Source organism: Sturnira hondurensis, unplaced genomic scaffold (assembly GCF_014824575.4).
Source record: "Sturnira hondurensis isolate 20B ecotype Veracruz unplaced genomic scaffold, ASM1482457v3 Scaffold0002930, whole genome shotgun sequence".
In the NCBI taxonomy this organism is placed as follows: Eukaryota; Metazoa; Chordata; class Mammalia; order Chiroptera; family Phyllostomidae; genus Sturnira; species Sturnira hondurensis.
The window spans coordinates 39,252-56,865 of record NW_028075561.1 but is presented as its reverse complement, the minus strand read 5'-3'; the positions used below and the strand labels follow the sequence as shown (position 1 = coordinate 56,865).

The 17,614-nt window shown below is 41.0% G+C and overlaps 1 long non-coding RNA gene across 1 annotated transcript; it reads left to right on the top strand.

Moving 5' to 3' along the window:
- Window positions 1-219: 219 nt before the first annotated feature.
- On the top strand, window positions 220-9,161 carry LOC118983745 (uncharacterized). Its single transcript, XR_005065794.1, has 4 exons — window positions 220-247; window positions 3,397-3,412; window positions 4,059-4,077; window positions 9,126-9,161. It is a non-coding gene; the product is annotated as an uncharacterized LOC118983745 (long non-coding RNA).
- Window positions 9,162-17,614: the final 8,453 nt, after the last annotated feature.

Genomic DNA, 17,614 nt, shown 5'->3' with positions numbered 1-17,614 from the left:
GGTTTAAGTTTAGGTTTAGGGTTAGCATTAGGGCTAAACTTAGGGTTAGGGTTAGAATAGGGTTAGAGTTACAGTTAGTGCTTGGGCTACAGCTAGGTTTAACGTTAGTGTTAGTTTTAGGTCTAGGGATAGGTATAGTGATAGGGCTATGGCTACAGATAGGTTTAGAGTTAGGATTAGGCTTAGGGTTAAGGCTGTGGCTAGGGTTAGGTTAAAGGCTAATGTTATGTTTAGGGTTAAAATTAGGGTCAGATTTAAGGCTTGGGTTATGGTTAGGGATGGTGTCAGGTGTATTGCTCGGGTTCAGGTTCGGGTTATAATCAGAGACAGATTTAACACTATGGTTAGTGTTGGGTTTAGGGTTAGGGTTAGGGTCAGGGCTAGGTTTATCATTAATTTTAGGTCTACCATTAGATGTATGGTTAGCATTAGAATCAGGGTAAGGTGTAAGCCTAGGGCCAGGGTTAAGTTAGGGTTTGTGGCTATAGCTAAATATAAAGTAAGGGTTAGAGTTAGGGTAAGGGTTGGGGCTAGTGTAAGGGCTAGGGTTAGTGTTAGAGGTAGGGCTACAGCTAGGGTTAGGTTTAGGGATAGGGTATGATCCAAGGTAAGGTTAGGGTTAGAACTAGGGTTAGGGTTAGTATCAGGGCTCTCTTTAGCGTTAGGGTTTGTGTAGGGTTAGGATTAGGGTTAGGGATTAGGCAAAGGTTATAGTTAGAATTAGAATTATGGTGAGGTCTAACACGAGGTTTTAGGCAAGGGTAAGATGTAGTGTTAGGGATAGGGCTAGGGTTAAGAATAAATCTAGGGCTAGGTTAAGGGACAGGTTTCAGTTTAGGGTTATCATTAAGGTTAGGGTTTGGGTTGGGGCTAGGATTAGGGTTAGGGTTTGGTTTAGGGCTAGGGTTAGAGTTAGGGTTAAAATCGGGGTCAAGTTTAAGGCTCAGGTTATGATTAGGGTTGGGGTATTGCTCGGTATAGGGTTAGGATTCTAATCAGGGTCAGGATTAACACACTGGTTATAGTTGGGCTTAGGGTTAGGTCTAGGTTCAGGTTAGGGCTAGGGTTAGGTTTAGGTCTAGGGTTAGGGTTAGGGTTAGGGTCAGGATTAGTGTTGGAATCAGGGTCAGGTCTAAGGCTAGGGCAAGTTTAAGGGACAGGTTTTAGTTCAGAGTTATTATTAAGGTTAGGGTTAGGGTTAGTGCTAGGGTTTGGTTTAGGATTACATCTAGGGTTTGGGTTAGGGTTAGGGCTAGGGCTAGGGTTAGGGTTAGGTTTAGGGGTAGGGTTAGGGTTCGGGTTTGTTTAGGGTTAGGGTTAGGGCAGGGTTAGGGTTACCGTAAAGGCCTGGGCTACAGCTAGGGTTAACATTAGCATCAGAGTTAGGTCTAGGGTTAGGATTAATGCTAGGGTTCGAGTTAGGTCTAGGGTTAAGTTTAGTGATAGGACTAGGGCTACAGATATGATTAGGGTTAGGGTTAGGGCTATTTCTAGGGTTAGGTCTAAGGATGGGGTTATGTTTAGGGTTAGAGTTAGGGGTATGGCTGGGGTTAGGATTATAGTCATAATCAGGGTCAGGTTTAACACCGTGGTTAATGTTGGGTTTTTGCTTAGGTCTAGAGTTAGGGTTTAGTCTAGGGTTAGGGTTAGGTTTAAAATCATGGTCAGGTCTTAAGCTTGGGTTATGGTTATGGTTAGGGCTAATATTATGCCTAGGGTTAGTATTAGGGTTATAATCAGGGTAAAGTTTAACACTATGGTTTTGGTTAGGGTTAGAGGTAGGTCAAGCATTAGGGTTTTCTTAGGGTTAGAATCAGGGTAAGGGCTAAAGTTAGTGCTAGGTTTAGGCTTTGGGTTAGTACTAGGGGTAGAGCTAGGGTAAGGTTTAGTTCTGGGGTTAGGGTAGGATTAGGTTTAGGGTTATGTTTAGGTCTAGGGGGAGGGTTATGGTTAGAGTCAAACACAGGTCTAAATCTAAAGTTATGGGTAGGGTGTGAATTAAGGTGAGGGTTAGGGCTAGGGTTATGAATCGGGCTAAGTTTAGAGTTAGAATTAGAATCATGGGGGAGTTTATCACTAGGTATTAGGCTAGGGTGAGGGGTAGTGTTCGAGATAAAGTTAGGGCTGGGGATAAAGCTAGGGCTAGGTTAATGGACAGGTTTTACTTTAGGGTTATTGTTAAGGTTAGTGTTTGGGTTAGGGCTAGGGGTAGGATTTGTGTTAGGGCTAGGGCTAGGGCTAGGGTTAGGTTTAGGTTAGGGGTATGGCTAGGTCTAGGGCTTGGGTTAGGGTTAGGTTTAGGGCTAGGGTTAAGTCTAGTTTTAGGGTTAGGTTTAAAATCAGGGTCAAGTCTAAGGCTTGAGTTATGGTTAGGGTTAGGGTTAATGTTATACCTAGTGTGAGTGTTAGGGTTCTAATCAGGGTAAAGTTTAACACTGTGGTTTGTGTTAGGTTTAGTATTAGGTCTAGCGTTCGGGTTATGTTTAGGTTTAGAATCAGGGTAAGGGCTAAAGTTAGTGCTAAGGTTTGGTATTGGGTTAGCACTAGGGGTAGAGCTAGGGTAAGGGTTAGGGCTAGGGTTAGTATTAAGTTAGGGTTAGGGTTAGGGATAGAACTAGGGTTAGTTTTAGAGGTGGTTAGGGTTATAGGTAAGGCTACAACTAGGATTAGGTTTAGGGTTAGGTTAAGGTCCAAGGTATGGGTTGGGGTTAGAGCTAGAGTTAGGGTTAAGGTTAGCGTTAAGGCTAGTGTTGGTGTTAGGGTTAGCATAGGGTTAGGATTATAGTTAGGTCTAGGGCTACAGCTAGTGTTAAGGTTAGTGTTAGTGTTAAGTGTAGGGTTACGGTTAGGGCTAGTGTAGGGTTCGTGTTAGTGATAGGGATAGGGATACAGATAGGGTTAGTGTTAGAATTAGTGCTATGTCTAGGGTTAGGTTTAAGGCTAGGGTTATGGTTAGGGTTAAAATCAGGGTCATGTTTAAGGCTCGGGTTTTGGTTAGGATTAGGGGTATTTATGCAGATATGGTTAGGATTCTAATCATGGTTAAATTTATCACTATGGTTAGTGTTCGGTTTATGGTACGGTCTAGGGTAGGGTTAGGGTTTAGTGTTATGGTTAGGTTTAAGTCTAGAGTTAGGGTTAGGATCAGGGTTAGGGTTAGGGTTAGGATCAGGGTTAGGTTTAGGGTTAGGGAAGCATTAGAATCAGGGTCAGGTCTAAGGCTAGGTCTAAGTTAAGGGACAGGTTTTAGTTAAGAGTTATCGTTAAGGTTAGGGTTGGGTAGGGCTAGGGTTTGGGATAAGTTTAAGGCTAGGGATAGGCTTAGGGTTAGTTATAGGGCTAGGATTAGGGTTAGGGTTTGGTTAGAATTAGGGTAGGTTTAGGGTTATGGTTAAGGCTAGGGCTAGAGCTAGTGTTAAGGTTAGTGTCAGTGTTAGGTATGGGGTTAGGGCTAGGGTAGGAGTAGGGTCTAGGGTTAGGTTTCATGATAGGACTAGCGCTACAGATAGGGGTAGGGTGTTAGGACTATAGCTAGGGTTAGGTCTAAGGCTCAGGTTATGGTTAGTGTTAGGCTTAGGGTTATGGCTGGGGTTAGGATTACAGTTAGAGTCAGGGTCAGTTCTAACACTATGGTTAGTGTTGGGTTCAGATTAGGTCTGGGGTTAGGGTTAGGTCTAGGGTTATGGTTAGGTTAAAAATCCGGGTCAGGTCTAAGGCTCAAGTTATGGTTATGGTTAGGGTTAATATTATGCCTAGGTTTAGTATTAAGGTTATAATCAGGGTAAGTTTAGCACAGTGGTTTGGGTTAGTGTTAGGGTTTGTTCTAGTGTTAGGATTATGTTTAGCGTTAGAATCAGGGTAAGGTCTAAGCTTAGTGCTAACATCAGGTTTTCAGTTAGTGCTAGAGGTAGAGCTAGGGTAAGGATTAGGACTAGCATTAGTATTAGGTTAGGGTTAGGGCAAGGGCTAGGTTTAGTTTTGGAGGTGGTTAGAGTTAGTGGTAAGGCCATAGCTAGGATTAGATTTATGGTTTGGGTAAGGTCTAAGGCATGGGTTAGGGTTAGAGCTAGGGTTAGAGTTAGGGTTAGTATTAGGGCTAGTGTTATGGTTAGGGTAGAATTAGGGTTACAGTTAGGGCTAGGGCTACAGCTAGGTTTAAGGTTAGTGCTAGTGTTAGATCTAGGGTTAGGGTTAGCACTAGGGTAGGGTTAGGTCTAGGGTTAGTGGTAGTTGTAGGGCTTGGGCTACACATATGTTTAGGGTTATGGTTAGGGTTAGGGCTATTGCTAGGGTTAGGTCTAAGGCTTGAGGTGTGTTTAGGGTTTGTTTTATGGGTATGGCTGGTGTTAGGATTAGGGTTATAATCAGGGTCGTGTTTAACACTATGGTTAGTGTTGGGTTTAGGGTTAGGTCATGGGTTAGGGTTGGGGCTAGGGTTAGGTTTAGGTTTACATCTAGTATTAGGATTATAGTTAGGGTTAGTATCAGAGTCAGGTCTAAATCTAGGGCTAGGGTTAAGTTTAGGGTTATGGCTAGAGCTAAACCTAGGATAAGGGTTAGGGCCAGGTTTAGGGTTAGGGTTACTGTTAGGGCTAGGGTTAACATTAGGGTTACAATGGGAATTAGGTCTAAGGCCATGGTTAGGGTTGAGGATAGGGTTAGGTCTAGTGTTAGGGTTAAGGCTATGTTTAGGGCCAGGGTTAGGGTTAGGCTTAGTGTTAAAGCTACAGTTAGGGCTAGGGTTAGGGTTAGAATTAGGTTTAGGCCTAGGGTTAAAGTTAGGAGCAGGTTTAGGCTTAGAGGTAAAGTGTAGGCAAGGGTTAGTGTTAGTGCTAGCTCTAATGCTAGGGTTAAGTTTAGGACTGGGGCTAGGGTTAATGTTAGGGCTATGGTTACAGTTAGGTTTAGGGTTAGGTCTAGGGATAGGGTTAGGTTTGTTTCTAGGATTATGGTTAGGGTAATAATCAGGGTCAGGACAAAGGGTATGGCTAGGGTTAGAGTTAGAATTAGGGGTAGGGATAAAGCTAAGTTTAGGATTAGTGTAGGGTAAGGGTTAGGGTTAGTGTTAGGGGTAGGGTGAAGCTCAGAGTTAAAATCAGAGACAGGTCTAAAGCTAGGTTTCAGGTTGAGGTTAGGGTTAGGTCTAGGGTGAGTGTTATGGTTAGAGTCAGGGACAGGTCTAAATCTAGAGTTAGCGGTAGGGTTAGAATTAAGGCAAGGGTTAGGGTTAGAGTTAGAATTAAAATCAGGTTGAGGTATAACACTATGGTTTAGGCTAGGGTGAAGGGTAGTATTAGGGATACAGTTAGGGATAGGGATAAAGCTGAGTCTAGCTTAAGGGACAAATTTTGGTTTAGGGTTACCATTAAGTTTAGGGTTAGGATTAGGGTTATGGTTAAGTTTAGGGTCATGGCTAGGGCTAGGGTTAGGGTTAGGTCAAGGGCTAAAGTTAGGGTTAGTTTTAAAACCAGGGTCAGGTCTAAGGATCAGGTTATGGTTAGGGTAGTGTCATACCTGGGGTTAGTGTTAGTGTTATAATCTGGGTAAAGTTTATCTCTCTGGTTAGGGATAGGTTTCGGGTTGAGGTTAGGTCTAGGGTTAAGTTTATGGTTAGGTTTAGAATCAGGGTAATGTCTAAGGTTAATGCTAGGGTTAGTTTTTTGGTTAGTGCTAGAGCTAGAGCTAGGGTAAGGGTTAGGGCTAGGGTTAGGGTTAGGGCTAGCATTAGGGTTAGGGTTAAAATCAGGGTGAGGTCTAAGGCTCGGGTTAGGGTTAGGGTTACAGTAAGTGTTAGGTCTAGTGGGGCTATAATCAGTGTCAGGTTTAACACTATGGGTTAGGGTTAGGTTTAGGGTTAGCTAGAGGATTAGAGTTATGGATATGATTAGGTTAGGGTTAGGTCTAGGTTAAGGGTAATGGCTAGGGTTAGAGTTAGGGCTAGTGTTAGGGCTAGTTTTAGGGTAATGGTTACAATTGTGGACAGGTATAAGGCTAGGGTTAGGTTTAGGGTTAGGGTTACAATCAGGGTCAGGTTAAGGCTTGGTTTAGGGTTGGTGTAAGGGTTAGGTCTAGGGTTAGGATTATGACAAGGGTTAGGGTTATGGTTAGGGCTAGGTCTACAGCTGGAGTTAGAGTTAGAAAGAGGGCTAGGTCTAGGTTTAGGGTTAGGGGTAGTGTAAGGTCTAGGATTAGGATTATGCTTAGGGTTAGAATCAGGGTCAGGTCTAGGGCTAGGGTTAGGTTTAGGATTAGGGCTAGGGTCAGGGTGGCAGCTAGGGCTAGGGTTAGAAATAGGATTTCAATTAGGGTTAGTGTTAAGGTTAGGGGTAGGGGTAGAGTTAAGGTTATGTTTAGGGCTTGGATTAGGCTTATGTTTACAATTAAGGTCAGGCTTAACACTGTGGTTTGGGTTAGGTTTAGGGTTAGGTATAGGGTTAGGGTTAGGGTTAGGGTTAAACTAAGGGTAAGGTTTAAGGCTAGGGCTAGGGTTAGGTTTAGGATTAGGGCTAGAGCTAGTGTAAGGTTTAGGGGTAGGATTAGGGTTAGGGTTAGTGTTAAAGCTAGTGTTAGGGTTAGGGTTATAATCGGTGACAGGCCTAAGACTAGGGTTAGGGTTAGCCTAAGTTTATGTCTAGGGTTAGTGCTAGGGTTGGGTTAGGGATACAGTTTCAATTAGAGTTAGGGTTGAGGTTAGGGTTAGGGTTCGTTGTACGGTTAGGGTTAAAATCAGGGTCATGTCTTAGGCTCGGGTTAAGGTTAGGGTGAGGGTCAAGTTTAACACTAGGGTTAGGGTTAGGGCTAGGTTTAGGGTTAGGGTTAGGTCTAGAAATAGGGTAAAGGGTTAGGATTAGGGTTAGAGTTAGGGCTAGGGTTACAATCAGGGTCAGGTCTAAGCCTGGGCTTAGTGTTGAAGTTAAGGTTAGGTCTAGGTTTAGGGTTATGACTAGGGTTAGGGTTTTGTTTAGGGATAGGTTTAGGGGTAGGTCTAGGGTTACGGTTAGGGTTACGGTTAGGATTAGGGCTAAGTATAGGTTTAGGGCTAGGGCTACAGCTGGGGTTAGGGTTAAAATAGAGCCATGTCTAGGGTTAGGTTTAGAGTTAAGTTTAGATTTAGAGTTAAAATCAAGGTGAGGTCTAAGGTTCGGGTTAGGGTTAGAGTTAGGGTAAGTGTTAGGTATAGAGTTTGTGTTAGGGTTATAATCAGGGTCAGGTCTAACACTAAGGATTGGGTTAGCTTTAGAGTTAGTTCTAGGGTTAGGGTTAGGGCTACAATTAGGGTTAGAATTAGGTCTAGGTTAGGGTTAGGGTTAGGGTTAAAATTAGGTTTAGTGTTAGAGCTAGTGTTTGGGTTAAAAACTCGGAAAGGTCTAAGGCTAGGGTTAGAATTGAGCTTAGGGTTTGGTCTAGGGCTAGGGTTAGGGTTAGCATTCAACTTGGGTTAGGTTTAGGGTAACAATCAGTGTCAAGTCTAAGGCTAGGGTTAGATTTGAGCTTAGGGTTTGGTGTAGTGCTAGGGTTAAGGTTAGGGTTAGTGTTCACCTTGGGTTAGGTTTAGGGTAAAAATCAGGGTCAGGTCTAAGGCTAGGGCTAGGGTTGAGGTTAGGGTTAGGTTAGGATTATGTTTAGAGCTAGGTTAGTGTTAGGGCTAGGAATAGAGCTTGGGTTCGGTTTAGTCTAGGGTTAGTTCAAGGGTTAAGGCTAGGGCTAAGGCTACAGCTAGTTTTAGGTTAAGATTTAGGTTTATTGTTAGAATTAGGGTCAGGTCTAAGGCAAAGGTGAGAGTTATGGTTAGGGGTAGGTTTCAGGTTAGGACTAGGGTTGAGGCTGGGCCAGGGTTATTGATAGTTTACTTTAGGGTTAGGGTCAAGGTAAGGGTTAGGGCTGGGGTTAGGGCGAGGGTTATAATCAGGGTCATGTCTAAGGCTAAGGATAGGGTCAGAATTAGTTTTAGTGCTAGGTATGGAGCTAGGGTAAGGTTAGTGTAGGGTTAGGTCTAGGGTTATGGTTAGTGCTAGGTTCAGGGGTAGGGTTAAAATCAGGGTCAGATCTAAGGCTAGGTTTAGGGTTGAAATTAGGTTTAGGTCTAGTGTTAGAGTTAGGACTAGGGATAGGGTTAGGTTTAGGTTAGGGTTAAGGTTAGGATTAGAGCTTGGGTTAGGGTTAGTCTAGTGTTAGGTCTAGAATTAGGTTTAGTGTTACAGCTAGGGCTAGGTTTAGGGATATGGTTTATATTAGCGTTATGGTTAAGGTTAGGGTTAGGGTTAGGGCTAGGATTAGGGTTAGGTTTAGGGCTAGGATTAAGTTAGGGTTAAAATCAGGTCATGTCTAAGTCTCAGGCTATGGTTAGGGTTAGGGTTAGTGTTAGGGCTAGGGTTAAGGTTAGGTTTATAATCAGGGTCAGGTTTAACACTGAGGTTAGGGTTAGGTTTGACATTAGGCATAGGTTTAGAGTTAGTGTAGGTTTAGGGTTACTGTTAGGGCTAGTGTTAGAGTTACGATTTGGGGTAGAATCTGGGTCCAGGCTAAAGCTAGGGCTAGGTTATGTTTAGTGTTAGGGCTAGAGCTACAGCTAGGGTAAGGGTTAAGGTTGGGTTAGGTTAAGGGTTAGTGTTAAGGCTAGGGTTAGGGTTACAATCAAGATCAGGTCTAATTATAGGGATAGGGTTGAGGTTAAGGTCAGGTCTATGGTTAGGGTTAGGCTTATGTCTAGGGCTAATGTTATGGTCAGGTTTAGGGTTAGTGTAATGGTTAGTGTTAAGTTTAAAGCTAGGGATAGAGTTAAGGATTGGGTTTATTTAAGGTTAGAGTTAGGGTTAGGGTTTGGCTTAGGGTTAGAGATAGGGCTAGGTCTAAAGCTATGGTTAAGGTTAGGTCTAGGTGAGGTTAGGGTTTGGGGTAGGGCTACAGCTAGTGTTAGGGTTAGGGCTAGGATTAGGGTTAGGGTTAAAATTAGGGTCAGGTCTCAGGGTATGGCTAGAAATAGGTTTAGGATTAGGGCAACATATAGAGCTAGGTTTAGGGTTTGTCCAGGGTTAGGTCTAGGATTAGGGTTAGCGCTAGCATTAGGGTTTGTGTTAGGAGGGGTTAGGGTTATGGTTAGGGTTAGAATTAGGGTCAGGTCCAAGGCTAGGGCTAGGTTTAAGTTTAGGGTTAGGGTTAGGACTAGGGGTAGATCTAGGTTTTGGATTAGGGGTAGGGCTAGGGCTAGGGTTAGGGCTAGTTCTATAGCTGGGGTTAGGGTTAGAAATAGGGCTAAGTCTAGGGTTAGATTAAGGGTCAGGTCTAGTGTGAAGATTATGGTAACAGTTAGAATCAGGGTCAGGTTTAACGCTATGGCTAGAATTACTGTTAGTTTTAGGGCTAGGTATAGAGCTAGGGTAAGGGTTGGTGTAGGGTGAGGTCTAGGATTACAATTAGGGCTAGGTTTAGGGGTAGGGTTAAAATCAGGGTCAGGTCTAAGGGTAGGTTTAGGGTTGATGTCAGGGTTAGGTCTAGGGTTAGGGTTAGGGTTAGGACTAGGGTTAGGGTTTGGTTTAGGGCTGGGTTTAGGGTTAGGGTTAGGGTTAGGGCTAGGGTTAGGGTTAGGTTTAGGGATAGGGATAGGGTTAAAATCAGGGTCAGGTCTAAGTCTCGGGTTATTGTTAGGGTCAGGGTTAGTGTTAGGACTAGGGTTAGGAATAGAGTTACAGTCAGCGTAAGGTTTAACACTAGGGTAGGGTTAGGTTTAGGTTTAGTGTTAGGTCTAGGGTTAGGGTTAGGGATAGTGTTAGGATTAGAGTTAGGGTTAGGGTTAGAACTAGGGCGAAGTTGTGGTTTAGGGTTAGATTTAGGGTTACTGTTAGGGTTTTTGGTCAAGATATTGGGTTACGGTTCAGGCGACGGTTTGATTTTGGGTTACGGGTTAGGGTTTGGACTAGGCTTAGTGTTAGTGCTAGGGTTAAGGATAGTATTAGGGTAAGGGTTAGAGCTAAATTTTGGCCTTTGTTAGAATAAGGGCTAAAGGTAGGCTTAAGTTTTGGGTTAGAGTTAGGATTTAGGTTATGGCTAGGAATAGAGTTAGGGTTCACATTACAGCTAGGGGTAGAGTTATACCTATGGGGTTAGAGTTAGTTTATAGGTAGGTTTAGGGCTAGTACTTGGGTTAGTGTTGGGGTTAGTTTTAGTGTTAGGGCTTAGGGGTATGGTTAGCGTTAGGGGTATAAATAGGGCAATGGCTAGAGCTAGGGCTATTTTTAGGTTTTGGGTTTAAGTTAGGGTAGGGTTATGGTTAGGTCTAAAACTAGGGGTAGGGGTTGGGTTAGGGCTAGGACTAGGTTTAGGGTTATGCCTAATGTTTGGGTTAGGGTTAAAGCTAGGCTGAGGTTAGGGTTAATGTCAGAGTTGGGATTAGACTAGGGTTATGGTTAGGTTCAGGGCTATGGCAAGGGCTAGGGCTAGGGCTAGGGTTGTCATTAGAATCAGGTTTAAGGCTGGGATTAGGTTTAGGACTAGCGCTTTGGTTAGGGTTAAGTTTAGGTTTAGGTCTAGGGCTAGGCTTAGGGTTTGGGTAATGGCTAGGCCTAAAGACAGGGCTAGTGTTAGGGTTAGGTTTACTTTACGGCTATAGATAAAGCAAGGGCTAGGGTTAGAGCTAAGGCTAACACTAGGGCTAGGGCTAGGTTTACAGTTAGTGTAAGGAGTAAGGTATCTTTAGGGTTAGGGTTTAGTCCAGGAGAAAACATAGCCTAACTACAAATTTATGTAGACTGTACTAGGTAACTAGGTACAGAATTGTGAATGTCTAAGAGAATGGAAAACTAAAAGTACACTTTAGTGTACTTTTGATTATACAGTAGTGAAGGATTTTCACTTTAATAAATTACTCAGGAATAAAAATATTTCATATGAAGTGGTTTCCAAATCTCCACTGTCTAATGGCTTATGATTGAACTCACTAAAGTAGAAGACAAAAGGAATGGTGTTTCTCACAATGTAGACTGTTTATAGGACTTTTGATAAAGTACTATTCTGAAATATGACTTTGTGAAAATTTTGATAGTGAACGAGCTTATGGAATCACTTTTCTGTCTTCAAATCAGTAAGCAGATGCATAAGACTGTGGCATCATGAAATCGAAAAAGCTTCTGCAGTACAGGTATTATCTAAGTATTCTACACAGAATGAAAGCGTAGGAAAGTGGAGATGTGCATGCACTGTGTACTACCTGACTTGGGCAAAACCATTTTGTCAATATCAAAGTGAATATGGACCTGCAGTCCACTTTCTATCACCAAGAGCATTTATCATTGAAATAACACTAATGAATTGTTGGAACCCTTGCACATTACTTGGGAATAAGCATGTTTCCTACAAAGAGTGTTTTAAGCAAACCCCATCTGCTGTGCTTTTCATGCTAGGTCAATATACTCCCTTCAGTGGAAGTTGAAATGAATGATGTCTGTGGTAATACGTAGTGTTTTCAGCTTCTCTGTAAAGCATTTTTTGAAATGTTACTTTAGTGGTAAGTTTGATAGCAAAAGGGCTCCTCAGTTTCAGTTCTGTCAACTAATGTGTGAACGTCAGCATAGGACTGTGACACTTGTTAAAGGCTGTAGGCATCCATACAACAGTTTCCCACAAAGTTTTTCTTCAGGAGAAAAGCATATCCTCACTACAAAATGCATGTAGACTGTATTATGTAACTTTGTAGAACATTGTGAATTTCTAAATGAATAGAATTCTAAAAGCGCATTTTTGGGATTCCAAGAGCATTCCACACAGATACTATGGTAATGAAGCGTTTGCACTTTATTTTTTAGCACTTTATTTATTTATTTTATTTATTATTATTATTTTTACTTTATTTTTTTCCAATTTTTTATTTAATTATTTTTCAAGTACAGTTTTCTGTCTATTACTCCCATCCCATCCCACCCCCTGTGCTCCCCCCTCCCTCCCATTTCCATCCTTCTCAGTTGTTGTCCATGTATCCTTTATATATGTTCCTCTAAATCCCTCCTCTATTTCCCCTGAAATTCCCTCCCCTCTCCCCTCTGGTCACTGTCAGCCTGTTCTCTATTTCAGTGTCTTCAGTTATATTTTGCTTCCTTGTTTGTTTTTTGTTTAGCTTCCTGTTAAAGGTGAGATCCTATGGTATTTGTCCTTCAACACCTGGCTTATTTCACTCAGCATAATGCTTTCCAGTTCCATCCATGCTGTTGCAAAAGATAGGAGCTCCTTCTTTTTTCTGCTGCATAGAATTCCATTGTGTATATGTACCATAGTTTTTTGATTCATTCATTTACTGACAGGCAACTAGGTTGCTTCCAACTCTTGGCTATTGTAAATTGTGCTGCTATGAACATTGGGGTGCATATTTTCTTTGGAATTGTTGTTTTAGGGTTCTTAGGATACAATCCTAGCAGTGGAATTGCTGGGTCAAAAGGCAGGTCCAATTTTAGTTTTCTGAGAAAATTCCATACTGTTTTCCATAATAGTTGTACTAGACTGCAATCCCACCAACATTGGACCAGAGTCCCCTTTTCCCCACACCCTCTCCGACATTTGTTGTTTATTGCTTTGTTTATGATAGCCACTCTCACCGTTGTAAAGTGGCATCTCATTGTGGTTTTAATTTGCATCTCTCTGATAGCAAGCAATATTGAGTATTTCGTCATGTGTCTCTGGATCCTCTGTATGTCCTCCTTGGAGAAGTGTCTATTCAAGTCCTTTCCCCATTTTTTAATTGGGTTAGTTGTCTTCTTAGAGTGAATTCATGTGAGTTCTTTGTACATTTTGGAGATTAAACGTTTGTCTCAGGTATCATTGGCAAATATGTTTTCCCATACAGTTGGTTGTCTTTGTATTTCAATGCTGTTTTCTTTAGCTGCGCAGAAGCTTTTTATTTGGATGATATCCCATTTGTTTATTCTTTCCTTTATATTCCTTGCTTTAGGGGATATAACATTAAACATGTTGCTGCATGAAATATCTGAGATTTTTCCCACCAATGTTCTCCTCTAGGACATTAATGGTGTCATGGCTTATATTTAAGTCTTTTATCCACCTTGAATTTATTTTGGTGTATGGTGTAAGTTGGTGTTCGAGTTTCATTTATTTTGCATGTAGCTGTCCAGTTCTCCCAACACCATTTGTTGAAGAGGCTATCTTTACCCCATTTTATGTTACTGCCCCCTTTGTCAAATATTAATTGACTATAGAGAGTTGGGTTTATTTCTGGGTTCTGTGTTCTGTTCTCTTGGTCTGTGTGCCTGTTTTTATGCCAGTACCAGTTTGTTTTGATTATAGTGGCCTTGTAGCACAGTTTGCTGTCAGGTATTGGGATCCCATCCTGCTTTGTTCTTCTTTCTCAAAATTGCAGCTGCTATTCGGGGTCTTTTCTGGTTCCATACAAATTTTTGAAGTGTTTGTTCTATGTCTGTGAAATATGTTATTGGTACTTTAATAGGTATGGCCTATTTAAACTGAATCTGTAAATTGCTTTGGGTAATACGGACATTTTGATGATATTAATTCTTCGAATCCATGTACATGGCATGTGTTTCCATTTGTGTGTGTCTTCCTTGATTTCTTTCTTCAGTGCTGTGTAGTTTTCTGCATACAGGTCTTTTACCTCCTTGGTTAGGTTTATTCCTAGGTATTTTGTTTTTGTTTTTGCTATATCAAATGGGATTTTTTCTTGATTTCTGCTTCTGCTGATTCATTTTTAGTATACAAAATTGCCTTTGATTTCTGAATATTGACTTTGTAACTTGCTGTTTTGCCAAATTCATTTATTAGGTTGAACAGTTTTTTTGGTGGAGTCTATAGGATTTTCCATGTACACTGTCATGTCATCTGCAAACAATGACAGTTTTGTTTCCTCCTCTCCAATTTGAATGTCTTTTATTTCCTTTCCTTGCTTGGTCGCTAGGCTAAAACTTCCAATGCGATATTGAATAGAAGTGGTGAAAGTGGACAACCTTGTCTTGTTCCTGATCTTAGTGGAAAAGCTTTTATTTTTTTGCCATTGAGTATGATGTTGGCTGTAGATCTTTCATATATGACCGTTATTGTATTGAGGAATGCTCCCTCTATTCTCACTTTGCTGAGTACCTTTATCAGAAATGGGTGTTGTACCTTATCAAAATGGGTGTTGTACCTTCCACATCTATTGGTATGATCATGTGGTTTTTGTGTGTGCTTTTGTTTATGTGGTGTATCACATTTATTGATTTGCGGATATTGAACCATCCTTGCATCCCTGGGATGAATCCCACTTGGTCGTGGTGTATGATCTTTTTGATGAATTGTTGGGTGCGATTTGCCAATATTTTGTTGAAGAGTTTAGCATCTATGTTCATCAGTGATATTGGCCTGAAGTTTTCTTTCTCTGTTGTGTCTCTATCTGGTTTTGGAATCAGGATGATGCTGGCTTCATAAAAAGAGTTGGGGAGTTTTCCCTCCTTTTGGATTTTTTGGAATAGTCTGTGAAGAGTAGGGGTTACATCTTCCTTAAATGCTTTGTATAATTCTCCTGTGAAACCATCTGGTCCACGACTTTTGTGTGATGGGAGTTTTTTGATGACTGCTTCAATTTCATCTGCTGTTATTAGTCTGTTCAGGTATTCTACTTCTTCTTCATTGAGTTTTGGAAGATTATATTTTTCTAGAAATTTGTTCATTTCACCTAGGTTTTCCAAATTTCTTGGCATACAGTTCTTCATAGTAATTTCTAACAATCTGTCTTATTTCTGTGGTATCAGTTGTAATTTCTCCTCTTTCTTTTCTTATTGTGTTTTCTCTCTTCTTTTTTTTTCTTTTTTTTCTTTTGGTCAAAATAAAGGAGGATTTTTTTCGCAACCCTGCCCACCCCCGACCCCATGCTCCCCGCCTCCCTCCCCTTTCCACCCCCCACCCTTAGTTATTGTCCATGTGTCCTTTATACTTGTTTATGTGAGTCCATTCCCTTTTCCCCTATGATTCTCTCCCCTCTCCCCTCTGGACCCTGTCAGCCTGTTCCATATTTGAATGTCATTGGTCGTATTTTGCTTGCTTATTTGGCTTGTTTGTTTAGATTCCTGTTAACGGTGAGATCATATGATATTTGTCTTTCACTGCCTGGCTTATTTCGCTCAGCATAATGCTTTCCAGTTCCATTCATGATGTTGCAAAGGGTAGTAGTTCCTTCTTCCTTTCTGCGGCATAGAATTCCATTGTGTAAATGTACCATAGTTTTTTTATCCAGTCATTTACCGATGGGCATCTAGGTTGCTTCCAACTCTTGGCTATCGTGAATTGTGCTGCTATGAACATCGGGTGCATAGGTTCTTTTGGATTGGTGTTTCAGGGTTCTCAGAATATACTCCCAAGAGTGGAATTGCTGGGTCAAAAGGCACGTTCATTTTTAGTTTTCTTAGAAAATTCCATACTATTTTCCATAGTGCTTTTACCAGTCTGCAATCCCACCAACAGTGAACTAGAGTCCCCTTTTCCCCACAACCTCTCCAGCACTTGTTGTTTGTTTCTTTGTTTATGATAGCCAATCTGACTGGTGTTAAGTGGTATCTCATTGTGGTTTTAATTTGCATCTCTCTGATAGCTAGTGATATCGAGCATCTTTTCATGTGTCTCTGGATCCTCTGTATGTCCTCCTTGGAGAAATGTCTTTTTAAGTCCTCTGCCCATTTTTTGATCGGGTTGCTTGTCTTCTTTGAGTGGAGTTGAGTGAGTTCTTTGTATATTTTGGAGATTAAACCCTTATCTGAGGTATCATTGGCAAATATGTTTTCCCAAGCTGTTGCTTCTCTTTTTATCTTGATACTGTTTTCTTTAGCCATGCAGAAGCTTTTAATTTTGATGAGATCCCATTTGTTTATTCTTTCCTTTATAACCCTTGCTCTAGGGGACGTATCAGTAAAAATATTGCTGCGTGGAATATCTGAGATTTTCTTGCCAAGGCTCTCCTCTAGGGCTTTAATGGTTTCACGGCTTATATTTAAGTCTTTTATCCACCTTGAATTTATTTTGGTGTATGGTGTAAGTTTGTGCTCAAGTTTCATTTTTTTGCATGTAGCTGTCCAGTTCTTCCAACACCATTTGTTGAAAAGGCTGTCTTTACTCCATTTTATGTTACTGCCCCCTTTGTCAAATATTAATTGACTGTAGAGAGGTGGTTTTATTTCTGGGTTTTCTGTTCTATTCCATTGGCCTATGTGCCTGTTTTTGTGCCAGTACCAGGCTGTTTTGATTACAGTGGCCTTGTAATACAGTTTGATATCAGGTATTGTGATCCCTCCTACTTTGTTCTTCATTCTTAACATTGCAGCTGCTATTCGGGGTCTTTTATGGTTCCATATAAATTTTTGAAGTGTTTGTTCTATGTCTGTGAAATATGCCATTGGTACTCTAATAGGTACTGCATTGAATCTATAAATTGCTTTTGGTAGTATGGACATTTTGATGATGTTAATTCTTCCAATCCATGAACACAGTATACGTCTCCATTTGTTTGTGTCTTCCTTGATTTCTTTCTTCAGTGTTGTGTAGTTTTCTGCATACAGGTCTTTTACCTCCTTGGTTAGGTTTATTCCCAGATATTTTATTTTTCTTTTTGCTATATCGAATGGGATTTTTTTTCCTGATTTCTGCTTCTGCTGTTTCATTGTTGGTATACAAAAATGCCTTTGATTTCTGGATATTGACTTTGTATCCCACTGTTATGCCAAATTCATTTATCAGTTCCAGCAGTTTTTTGGTAGAGGCTATAGAGTTTTCCATGTACACTATCATGTCATCTGCACACAATGCCAGTTTTGTTTCCTCCTTTCCGATTTGGATGCCTTTTATTTCCTTTTCTTGTCTGATCACTGCCGCTAGAACTTCTAAGACTATATTGAATAGAAGTGGTGAAAGTGGGCAGCCTTGTCTTGTTCCTGATCTTAGTGGAAAAGCTTTTAGTTTTTGCCCATTGAGTATCATGTTGGCTGTAGGTCTTTCATATATGGCCTTTATTATGTTGAGGAATGCTCCCTATATTCCCATTTTTCTGAGTAACTTTATCATAAATGGGTGTTTTACCTTATCAAAAGCTTTTTCCACATCTAATGATATGACCATATGATTTTTGTCTTTGCTTTTGTTTATTTGGTGTATTACATTTATTGATTTGCGTATATTGAACCATCCTTGCATCCCCGGGATGAATCCCACTTGGTCGTGGTTTATGATCTTTTCGATGTATTGTTGGATGCAATTTGCCAATATTTTATTGAGGATTTTAGCATCTATGTTCATCAGTGATATTGCCTGTAATTTTCTTTATTTGTTGTGTCTGTATCTGGCTTTGGAATTAGGGTGATGCTGGCTTCATAAAAAGAGTTGGGGAGTTTTCCCTCCTTTTGGATTTTTTGGAATAGTCTGTGAAGTATAGGGGTTAGCTCTTCCTTAAAAGCTTTGTAGAATTCTCCTGTGAAACCATCTGGTCCAGGGCTTTTGTGTGATGGGAGTTTTTTGATTACTTCTTCAATTTCATTTGCTGTTATTGGCCTGTTCAGGTTTTCTGCTTCTTTTTCATTGAGTTTTGGAAGATTATATTTTTCTAGAAATTTGTTCATTGCACCTAGGTTTTCCAAAT